The sequence below is a fragment of the Pipistrellus kuhlii genome, unplaced genomic scaffold, assembly GCF_014108245.1.
Source record: "Pipistrellus kuhlii isolate mPipKuh1 unplaced genomic scaffold, mPipKuh1.p scaffold_m20_p_61, whole genome shotgun sequence".
Taxonomy (NCBI): domain Eukaryota; kingdom Metazoa; phylum Chordata; class Mammalia; order Chiroptera; family Vespertilionidae; genus Pipistrellus; species Pipistrellus kuhlii.
In genome coordinates, this window is record NW_023425564.1 from 1,778,864 (window position 1) to 1,789,955 (window position 11,092).

The 11,092-nt window shown below is 41.4% G+C and overlaps 1 pseudogene; it reads right to left on the bottom strand.

Annotated features, from left to right (window-relative positions):
• Positions 1 to 4,150: 4,150 nt before the first annotated feature.
• Positions 4,151 to 4,851, bottom strand: LOC118708669 (annotated as a pseudogene).
• Between the last annotated feature and the right edge of the window lie 6,241 nt (positions 4,852 to 11,092).

Consider the following 11,092-nt stretch of genomic DNA (forward strand, 5'->3'; position numbering starts at 1 on the left):
TCCAGCCCTGGAGCCCTGGGCTTGGGTCTGGAGTGGGGCTGGGACCCCTCACTTCTCACGGGAGGCCTTGGAGATATTCCTCCCAATTAAAAAACACCACGCATGGGTGCTGGAGCAGCCCACTCTGCACCTCCACCCCTCCTACCAGTCTCAATGTGCTTTTTCTTTCCTTCTGTAGTTATAGGGCCATTGAGCCAGCTTTCAGGAGATTCTGAGTGATGGCTGTTCTATATTCTAGTTGTAATTTTGATGCAGGAGGCAGCAAGTACCGATGTCTACCTACACCGCCATCTTAGTTTCCTCTCAGAGCAAAAGTTTTAGATTTTTATTAAGTCTAATTGTATGAATTGAAATGTGTCCCCCCAAAAAAGATATATTACAGCCCTGTGAATATGACACATGTAATCAGATGTAATCTGTAGATATAATCAAGCCAACATGGGGCCCTACTGGATGAGGGTGGACCCTAACTCAACGACTGGTGTCCTTATAAGGAGAGAGGGACACATAGATACAGAGACACAGGGAGAGCACCATGCGAACACAAAGGCAGTGAATGAGGGAAGTGACTACAAGCCAAGGGATACCGGTGTAATTAACCTAGTTATTCATAATAGGGAAGGAGCAAAGGGAAGGCCAAATATAGGCCATTTGGGCAGCTTTGCCAGGAAGCTGCAACTTTGCTCACCCCATGGGACTGGGAAGGGAAGAATGGGTGTATGCCCAATAAAGTTGGGGTGACATAGGTGTCCCAAGTATCGATAGATTCCAGGAAAGGATCTGGGGTGTTATCAAAAGTGTCCCTTGAGATAAACTTGAACCATGCAGGAGTTGGGACATTCAAGTAGTTGCTAGCAAAGAGGCTACTCTACACAAGCGGGACCAAGGATGGGCATAAGACTGAAAAGACCAGAAGCTTTAATTTCAATTTTAAGCATACGCAAAATAATTAAATTATCTGCTAGAGGAATTACACCACCTGAAACAGCACTTTATTACTCACACAAGTTCCTGATGCTGCGGGTACAGGCTTAATGGGATCCTGGTGGCACTATCCTCTGGGGTCTGGCAGCTGGGGTGGGCTGGTCCTGATGCAGGGGACTGGTGCTCCACCTGAGAGCTCGATCATGTCTCAATCAGGAGGTAATAGCTGTTCTTCTGTGGTCCGGCAGGGAGACCCATTTTTAAAGCCAGTTTCATACCCGCAGCAGTCCAGGTGGCTATCAGTGAATGACGTCAATGCACACAGGTTAATCTCAAACAGGGCTAGGGGCTGCATGTGGTTATCTAGGGATAACCACACATATGGTTATCTTAGCATGTCACTTCTAAGTCAGTAACTGAAGTTCAAATCCTTATCTTTGAGATACACACACTGCAGGGCTGTAGGGAATGTGTCCTTAATATCACACTTTACGTTTCAAGAAAGTTAACTCAAACATTTTAAAACTTTTTAAACATTTTTAGACATTTTTAAACATTTCTATATATTACTATAACAATAGGGAAGGTACTTGGCTGTCAGTCACACTGGGGAGCAGGTCATTGGCCAGGATAGGCATGGCCAATGCAAGGGTAAGAAATTTGGAATATTTATTCCCCTAAACCACACATGTCAAACACAAGGCCCTCGGGCCAAATCTGGCCCGCCAGGCCTTGCAATGTGGCCCGCACCGCGCTGTCATCACTGCACTCCACTGCGTTCCATCACAATGACTCGCGGTGACATAGGAGGCTTGTGATCTCGCCGGCCGCCATACTTGCTATCTATTACGCATGAGCATAGATAACAAGTCACTCGAGATTCAGGAGGCGTGACCTATAGTCCGGCATCCGATGTGGTTGTACGGGTGGCAGAGCAGAGGAGAGAGTGAGTGTGCGGGCATAAAAAATACACAGCAGAAGCTGCCAGTTAATGGCATAAAGTGCAGGCATAAAAATCGCAACAGAATCTGCTATCTGTACCCAGCCAGGCATTTATTGACTGACTTTTTTTTTCTCCACTCCATCTGCCAAATCAAGCTCTCCCTGTGCAGTTTTCAACTTTTTCCTTCTAACGCAGATTTCCAATAAACTACATCTTTTACTGCCAATATTGATCCCAAAATGTCCAGGAAAAGAAAAGTTGACGGTGAAGGCAGACAATTTAATGACAAATGGGAAAATGAACACATGTTTGTGCTTAGAGAGGGCAAACCAGTGTGTATATTGTGTTATGAGACAGTGTCGGTGATGAAAGAGTACAATATACGTCGTCATTTTGACACCAAACATAATGTTAAGTATGGCAAATATACTTTGGAAGAAAAGCATGAAATTGTTAAAGAACTAAAAGGCAAACTACAATCACAGCAGCAAATGTTTACAAAGGCTACAGCGAAAAATGATGCTGCAGTGAAAGCAAGCTTTATAGTGGCTGAAGAAATTGCCCGTACTTCAAGGTGTTTTTCAGAGGGTGCCTTTTTGAAGCAATGCATGCTAAAAGTGTGTGAGCAAGTATGCCCAGACCAGATACAGAGTTTTCAAAATGTCAGTTTGTCAAGAAACACCATTGCAGATAGAGTTCAAGAACTCTCAGGAAATCTATCATCACAGCTGGTCAAACAGGCATGCAGTTATCTCGCTTTTTCACTTGCTATCGATGAAAGCACAGACAACACTGATACAGTGCAGCTGTCCATCTTTATATGTGCTACGAAGACCGACCTCTCTGTCACTGAGGAACTTTTGGATGTAGCTGCCATGCATGGGACGACGACTGGTAGAGATATATTTGAGGCTGTGGAGAAATCTATAAATAATTTTAAATTACCCTGGGAAAAGTTGGTGGGGCTAACTACCGATGGCGCACCTTCAATGTGCGGAGAAAAGAAAGGCTTGGTTGGACTAATGAAGGAAAGAATGCAAAAAAGTCACTGCCACACACCCTTGATTACTTATCATTGCATTATCCACCAAGAGGCTATGTGTGGAAAAGTTCTGGACATGAATGACATAATGACCACAGTCATTAAAACTATTAACTTTATACGGGCACGTGGCCTGAATCATCGCCAGTTCCAGCAGTTTTTCAGGAGGTGGGTGCAGAGCATGGAGACGTGCCATACCACACAGAAGTAAGATGGCTGAGCAAGAGCGCAGTCCTCAAAAGATTTTTTGAGCTCAGAGAACAAATTGCTCTTTTCATGGAAAGTAAAGGAAAGCCCTTGCCTGAACTGTCGGATCCCGCCTGGCTATGTGATTTTGCTATGACGTGTGACATATGCGAGCATCTCGCCCAACTGAATCTGAAGCTGCAGGGACGCAAACAAGTCATCACGAAGATGTCTGACATGATCACAGCATTCCAGCGTAAACTTCAACTATGGAAGTCCCAACTGGAACAGGACAATCTTGCCCACTTTCCCGTTTGTTTGAGTATCTCAACCACTATTTCTGGTACTTTTCCTTGCAGTCGGCTGGCTACCAAAGTTAGCCGTTTACTAAGTGAATTTGAGCAGCGCTTCTCTGACTTTAGAACACAGCACTCAGGCTTTGACATCTTTGCCAATCCTTTTACAGTTGATGTCAACAATGTGCTCCATCACCTTCAGATGGAGATAATCGAGCTTCAGTCTGACAGTGGCCTGAAATCAAGGTTTCAGGATGTTGAAATTGAGGACTTCTACCCTCTACTGCCCCCTGACTCAATGCCAGAGCTCCGACTTCATGCTGCCCGTATTCTATCCATGTTCGGGAGCACCTATCTTTGTGAACAGATGTTTTCAATAATGAATCTGAACAAAAACAAGCACAGATCACGCATTACCGATGACAACCTCCATGCTGTTTTGCGGGTTGCTACAGCCCAAGAAATAAAACCGAACATTGACTCATTGATCCGGGGAAAACGGTGTCAGACATCTAGCCAGAAAACAAAACAATGAGCGTTTTAGGTACATTCCAATATTACTGTTTTGCTTGATACCAATATTACTGTTTTGCTTGATAGCATGTGAGTTGGTTAACAGCACTGTTAAGGAAAAGATTGTTCCACTCATTTTAAATTCACATTTCTGGTTAACATTGTCAGTTTATGACTGTTCAGCAAACCATTCGGCCCGCGATTTAGGCTGGATTTTAGATTTTGGCCCCTTCTCTGATTGAGTTCGACACCCCTGCCCTACAGGAAGGGACCCATCTGGGCTAAGTTTAAGATCTTGTTTTAAGCATGACAATAGTAGAAGAGAGGCTCTGTTCTCATGGCTGTACATCGCCATATGACCCTATAATGACCCAGTGCTCACTTCTGTTTAGAGAAATATTCTTTGCTCTTCTGGACATCAGGCTTGATGGTGTCACTGCCACGTTTCCAGCCAGCAGGGCGCACTTCCCCACGTTTGTCAGTGAACTGGAAAGCCCAAACTAGTCTCAGAGTCTCATGCACAGAGTGGCCAACAGGAAGGTCATTACAGTGATCTGGCGAAGGATACTTTTATCATCAATGATAAAGAGGCCCCTGAATGAGATGCCTTATCAGCCTTTAAGACCCCATAGTCCTGAACAATGGTGCACTTGGGATCTGACACCAAAGGAATGTACATGGGTCCCAGTCCTCCTTGCTTCCTGGGTTTGTTGATCCATGCCAGGTGACAGAAGTGAGAATCTACAGAAGGACCAATCACTTGGCAGCTGAGTTTCTTAAATTCTTCTGCCCCATCACTGAAAGCAATGATCTCCCTGGGGCGCACAAAGGTAAGGTCAAGAGGGTAAAAGAACACCACATATTTTCCTTTGTAGTCAGATAAGCTGATATCTTTAAACTGACCTTTGAAGTTGGGGGCAGGGTATTTTGGTATTTCCTGAAGTCATCTTGCTATCAGTGGCCCCAAGGCAGAAATGGCAAACCCGGGCAGAGAGGGAGAAGAATCCTGAAACCCAAAGAAGGAAGGTTTAAAGGCTAATTTGGAAGTGTGAAATTTGTGAAGGTTGTGTATGTAATAAGAAGGAAAAGAGAAAATAATTAAATGATATAGGTCAGTAAGCCAGGACAAGCAGAACAGGGAAACTGACATATTTAAACAGCAATTTGCAACCATCTAGAAAACTCTGTCTTCCCCAAACCAAGGACACTTAAAAGTCAATGATTTGCATTGTGCCTCCCTAAACAGAGGGTAAATAGCTTACACCAAAGTACTCAGGGAGACTGATAGAAGAAATCCACTTATAATGTTATTTGCTGTCCACACCCAAGGACAAATGAAGTTAGGAAATAAGCCTTATTTTGGTCAGTTCTTTTCTAGTTAAATAATTATGTTACATTAATCAGGTATTTAATAAAAAAGGGACCATCTTTTAATAAAGGAACTGAAGTTTACTAGCCTATGTTTTAATAAAGGAACTGAAGTTTACTAGCCTATATTAAATATACTTTAATATTTCATAATATTTAATATTTTGGTAAAATCAAGTTTGACAATCCTTCAATGGTTTGAATTTTAAGAAAAATTTCTCTTGACCTAGAATTGGCTGTACTAGTAGATCATCCCAATAGGCTCTAAAATGCCTCAAATGTTTGTTTTCTATCTCATAAAGGAAAGTTTTATACTGAAGGCACATAGAAATCTTTGTCAAATACAGTTATAATTAATGGTTATTAGTTATAATATTATAGAATGTGGGTTTACAGAAAGGACAACATTCCATATCATTTACATTATAATGAAATCCATAACCGTGTCATTTTTACTTTCTCCTTATCATTTGCAGACAGTTACTACTTTGTTATAATACATTTGGTAATATATTACTCTGAAAAGTCCATAGAAAGGACTGGCAAGGAAAATCAGAAGATCTTAAAGCAGATCAGTGAATTTTCTCCCTATATTATCCCTTCATAATTTGGCAATATTTAATGAATGAATTATGGCATTACATTTCTTTGCATAAATTCAATAAGACCGGTTTCCAATTGTAGTTTTATTGACCAAAAACTTTGACTGAAGTAACATGTTTTAAAAAGCCTGTCCTGGCTCTGAAGACTTGAAGCCAATAAGAGTGCCATGGGGAAAGCCTGGCATCCTGCTCGGGAGCCCTGAAAATGGCTGGCTCTGGAGCATCAGGCCGATGCCCTGTCACTGCTAGCGGTTGGTCAGAGTGGAAGGGGAGCAGTGAGGGTGCTCCACACACTCTAGGCTCCAACAAGCAGGAGGGCCTTGAGATGGGCCTTGAAGCCGAGGGCCCCATCCCAAATGAAGTCGCTCCAGGTGAGGAATTCACCTAACTCAGCAGATACTGCAGGCAGGCCTGACCGCAGCTGGATAGCTTAGCTTCCCTGCCCTATGGGGCACATGAGATTCAATCATGCAATTCCGGCAAGGGTAGTCAGTTACCATTCTTGTTGTGTTTATTCGAACAATCAGGCCAAATTGAATGCAATAGATAAATTGGTCTTAATTTGGTTCTTAAATAAACATATGGGTGATTTTAAGGAGAAAAATTCTATTTCAATAGGAGTTATTAGAACTGAAATATTTTCTTTTTCATCCACCAGACCATTTGTTGTAACTCTTGCTGTTAAAATTGCTCAATAATACTAAATTTTATAATGCACTTTGTCTCTGCCAGGTCACAAGCCCACCTCCTTCTGTGCCCAGGCTCCATCGTCCCTCTGACAAAGAGCAAGGATCTCGTGGTTCTGAAAGAAAACTCCATCCCTCTTCAGCATGGAAGTAGCAGGGGATCCCAATGACATACATTTTCCCTGAAAGAATTTAGAGCCAAGATCTTTGAGGGGATGTGTTAGGCCGTTAGACAGACATGAGCAGAGCAAGGATGATGAGCCAACAGAAGAAGAAATAGATGGGACCTTAAGGTGTGCTTCTCACTGCTCTGAGGCTGGAAATGAAGAAACCTGTGCAGATTCCCCATCCATCCTCTACAAGTTTAGAACAGCTAATAGAAGTAGTAAGCCCTGAGGCCCCAGATGTTACTCCAGACCAGGTCTCTGGACTACCATCACAATCCCTTAGGTGATGAAGATGAAAACAAACAAACAAACAAACACACAAAACTCGAGCTGCTGAACACCCTAGTTTTGTTTTCTATTGAATGGCCAACGCTGAAAATCAGCTTGAGGATCAAGGGAGCGGGGGATGATGGGGGAAATGAGACATTGGGAGGTGGGGGGCCCTAGCAATCTGAATCTGTGTCAGTAATCTAATGCACATTCTTGTTAGCCTATAGTCTAGCCACTGCCCCTTCTTTAATTATATGGTCTTACAAGTCCTGTTTACCCCATTTCAGAGAGGCCATAAACCATGAACAATACACAACCCCCAGACGAAGTTATCAGCACTGGTGCCAGGCCAGGCCTTTAGATGTGGCCTCATGGCCCCCACCCCAACACATGGGGCTTTTTGCAGAGCCTGAGAAAAGTCTGAAAATCCCATCCCATATTTGGGACACAAAAAAACCAAAGGGTATTAAAGGGAAAGCTTTCTCCATATTGGCTTGCTTATAATTTGGAGAGAAACAGCCTCCCTGAAACATCTGAAAATAAATGTTTTTTTCCTGTACTCCTGTGTATTTTTTGGTCTCCTGGTAAATTCTGTAACAGTAGGTGGGTGCAGGAGGCAGCTGATCAATGATTCTCTCTCATTATTGGTGTTTCTATCTCTCCCCCTACCTTCCTCTTGGAAATAAATAAAGATATATTTTTTAAAATAACAAAGTAAGTAGCCAACATGTATACCAAAAGATTCTCAACATCACTAATCATCAGGGAAATGCAAATCAAAACTACAATTAACTATCACCTCACACCTGTTAAAATGGCTGTTATAAAAGACAAAATAAATGTTGGTAAGAAAATGGAGAAAACGGAGCCTTTGCACACTGTTGATAGGGGTGTAAATTGGTACAGCCACTATGGAAAACATTATGGAAGTTACTAAAAAAACTAAAAATAGAACTACCATGAGACCCAACAAATCTACTTCTGGTATGTACCCACAGGAAATAAAAACAGGATATTGAAACATATATATGCACTCCCAGGTTTGTTTCAGTATTATTCACAGTAGCTCAGATATGGAAACAACCATTCAATGGATACATACACACTGAGTGGCCAAATTATTATGATCTCTGATCGCATAATAATTTGGCCACTCAGTGTATAATCCTATATAATAAAAGGCTAATATGCAAATTGTCCCTTCAATCAGGAATTCAACTAGCAGGAAGGCTGGCCAACTGCCATGTGCTCTCCCCATGCCCAGGCTGGCCGGACCCCATCCGTGCACGAATTCATGCACTGGGCCTCTAATACACACACACACACACACACACACACACACATACACACTGAGTGGTCAGATTATTATGCATCCAGAGATCATAATAATCTGGCCACTCAGTGTGTGTGTGTGTGTGTGTGTGTATCACAATTTTTTATCCATTTACCCATCAATGGAAACAGATTGTTTCCATATCCTATCTATTGTAAATAATGCTGCAGTGGCCCTAGCTGGTTTGGCTCAGTGGATAGAACGTCAGTGTGTGGACTGAAGGGTCTCAGTTTCCATTGGGGTCAAGGGCACAGGCCCAGATTGTGGACTTGATCCCCATAGGGGATGTGCAAGAGGAAGCTGATCAATGATTCTCTCTCATCATTGATGTTTCTCTCTCCCTCCCCATTCCTCTCTGAAATAAATGAAAATATAGCTATAATAATAAAAGTGCAATATGCTAATTGGACCAAACGTCCTTCCAGATGACCTTCTGTAAGCCCGGGCTGTTAGGGAAGCCCAGGTTCCAGGTGCAAGAGGGAAGCTGGTGCCAGCAGCTGGGGGAAGGAAGGCCTACTCTTGCAGGAAATTTATGCATCGGCCTCTAGTTTTAAAATAATAATGCTGCAATGATTATAAGGTGCAGATATCTTTTCCAATTAGTGTTTTCATGTTCATTGGATAAATGCCCAGATGGGGAATTGCTGGATTCTATGGTAGTTCTATTTTTAATTTTTTTAGGAACTTGCTTGGTGTTTTGTTTGTTTTCTAATGTGTTTTTATTACTTTTTAGAGAGAGAGAGGAAGGGAGAAGGATAGAGAGGTAGAAACATTGATGAAAGAGGAACATCACAATTGACTACCTTTGCTTACCCCTTATTGGGATCAAGCTCACAACCTGGGCATGTGACCAGATTGGGAATCAAACTGGTGATCTCTTGATTCCTGGTTCTCCCACTGAGCAATACTAGCTGAGCTGCATCAATTCCCATTCCCATTAACAGTGCACAATATTATCCACATTTTTGCCAACAATTTGTTTATAATAGCCATTCAACAGGTGTGAGGTGATATCTCCTTGTGCTTTTAATTTGCATTTTCCTGCTGATTATGATGTTGAGCATTTTTTTTCACATTGGTTATCTGTATATTATCTTTGAAATATGTTTATTCAGGTTGTTTTTGCCCATTTTATTTTTTTTTTAATTTATATTTTATTGATTTTTCACAGAGAGGAAGGGAGAGAGATAGAGAGCTAGAAACGTCGATGAGAGAGTAACATTGACCAGCTGCCTCTTGCACACCCCCTACCGGGGATGTGCCCGCAACCAAGGTACATGCCCTTGACCGGAATCGAACCCGGGACCCTTCAGCCCGCAGACCGACGCTCTACCGCTAAGCCAAACCGGTCTCGCCTGTTTTTGCCCATTTTAAAATTATTTTGTATCTGTTGTCTCTTTTAACAGAATAAACAAACTCAGTAAATTTATAGGCCAAAAAGCCCATTTTATACTTTGATTTTGAGTTGTGTGAGATAATTTATATATTTAGGATGTTAGCCCCTTATCAATACATGATATGCAAATATTTTCTCCCATTCAGTAGGTTGCCTTTTCATTTTATGTGCAGAAGTTTCTTTGATGTAGTCCCACTTGTTTATTTTTGCTTTTGTTGCTTTTGCTTTCAGATTAAAAAAACAAAACAAAACATGGTCAAGATATATGTCAAGGAGCTGCCTATATTTTCTTCTCAGAATGTTATGGTTTCAAGTATTATGTTTAAGTCTTTAATCCATTTTGTTTAAGATGGTTGAATTTCATATTTTTTTTGCATGTAGTTGTCTAGTTTTCCCAGCACCATTTATTGAAGAGACAGTTCTTTCCTCATTGTATAGTCTTGGCTCCTTTGTTATAAATTAATTAGCCTTATATGCATGGGTTTATTTTTGGGAATCTCCCTTTTTTATTGTTCTATATGTTTATTTTTATTTCTATACCACACTTTAAAAAATATATTTTATTGATTTTTCACAGAGATGAAGAGAGAGGGATAGAGTTAGAAATATCGATGAGAGAGAATCACTGATCAGCTGCCTCTTTCACATCCCCTACTAGGGATATGCCCACAACCAAGGTACATGCCCTTGCCCGGAATCGAACCCAGGACCTTTCAGTCCGCAGGCCGACGCTCTATCCACTGAGCCAAACCGGTCCCAGCTATTTCTATACCACACTTTTAAAATATAGTTTGTAATATAGTTTGAAGTTAGAGAGGGTAAACCTGCCAATCTGGCATTATATGGTCCTCACTAGTGAAGTAATTGGGCTGGTAGCCTTCTGCTGTCCCCCAAAGAAGGTAGCCGACGGTGCCACAATCAATTTGCCTTTTGTTGGTATGACTTACTTGTTCGGTTCCTTTCTGCCTATGAAAGTATTTTATTTTGTACAACTCCTCAGAATGCCTTTCTATTTGCTAGATGGGATGCTGCTTGATTCATTAATAACTGAATAAAGGCAACAAGATCTTTAAAATTTACTCAGTTGACTTGTTTTTAACTATTCTAAAATTTTTTATTTTGATGGAGTCTTTAGGGTTTTCTCTATATTATGCCATGTCATCTGAAAATAGTGAGTTTTACTTCTTTCCAGTTTTGGATGACTTCTATTTCTTTTTCTTCCTTAGTTGCTCTGGCTAGGACATCTAATACTATGTTGAATAAAAATGGTGAGAATGGGCATCCTAGTCATTTTTCCTGATCTTAGAGGAAAAGCTTTTAGCTTTTTAACATTGGATATAATGTTAACTGTTGGCTTGTCATATTT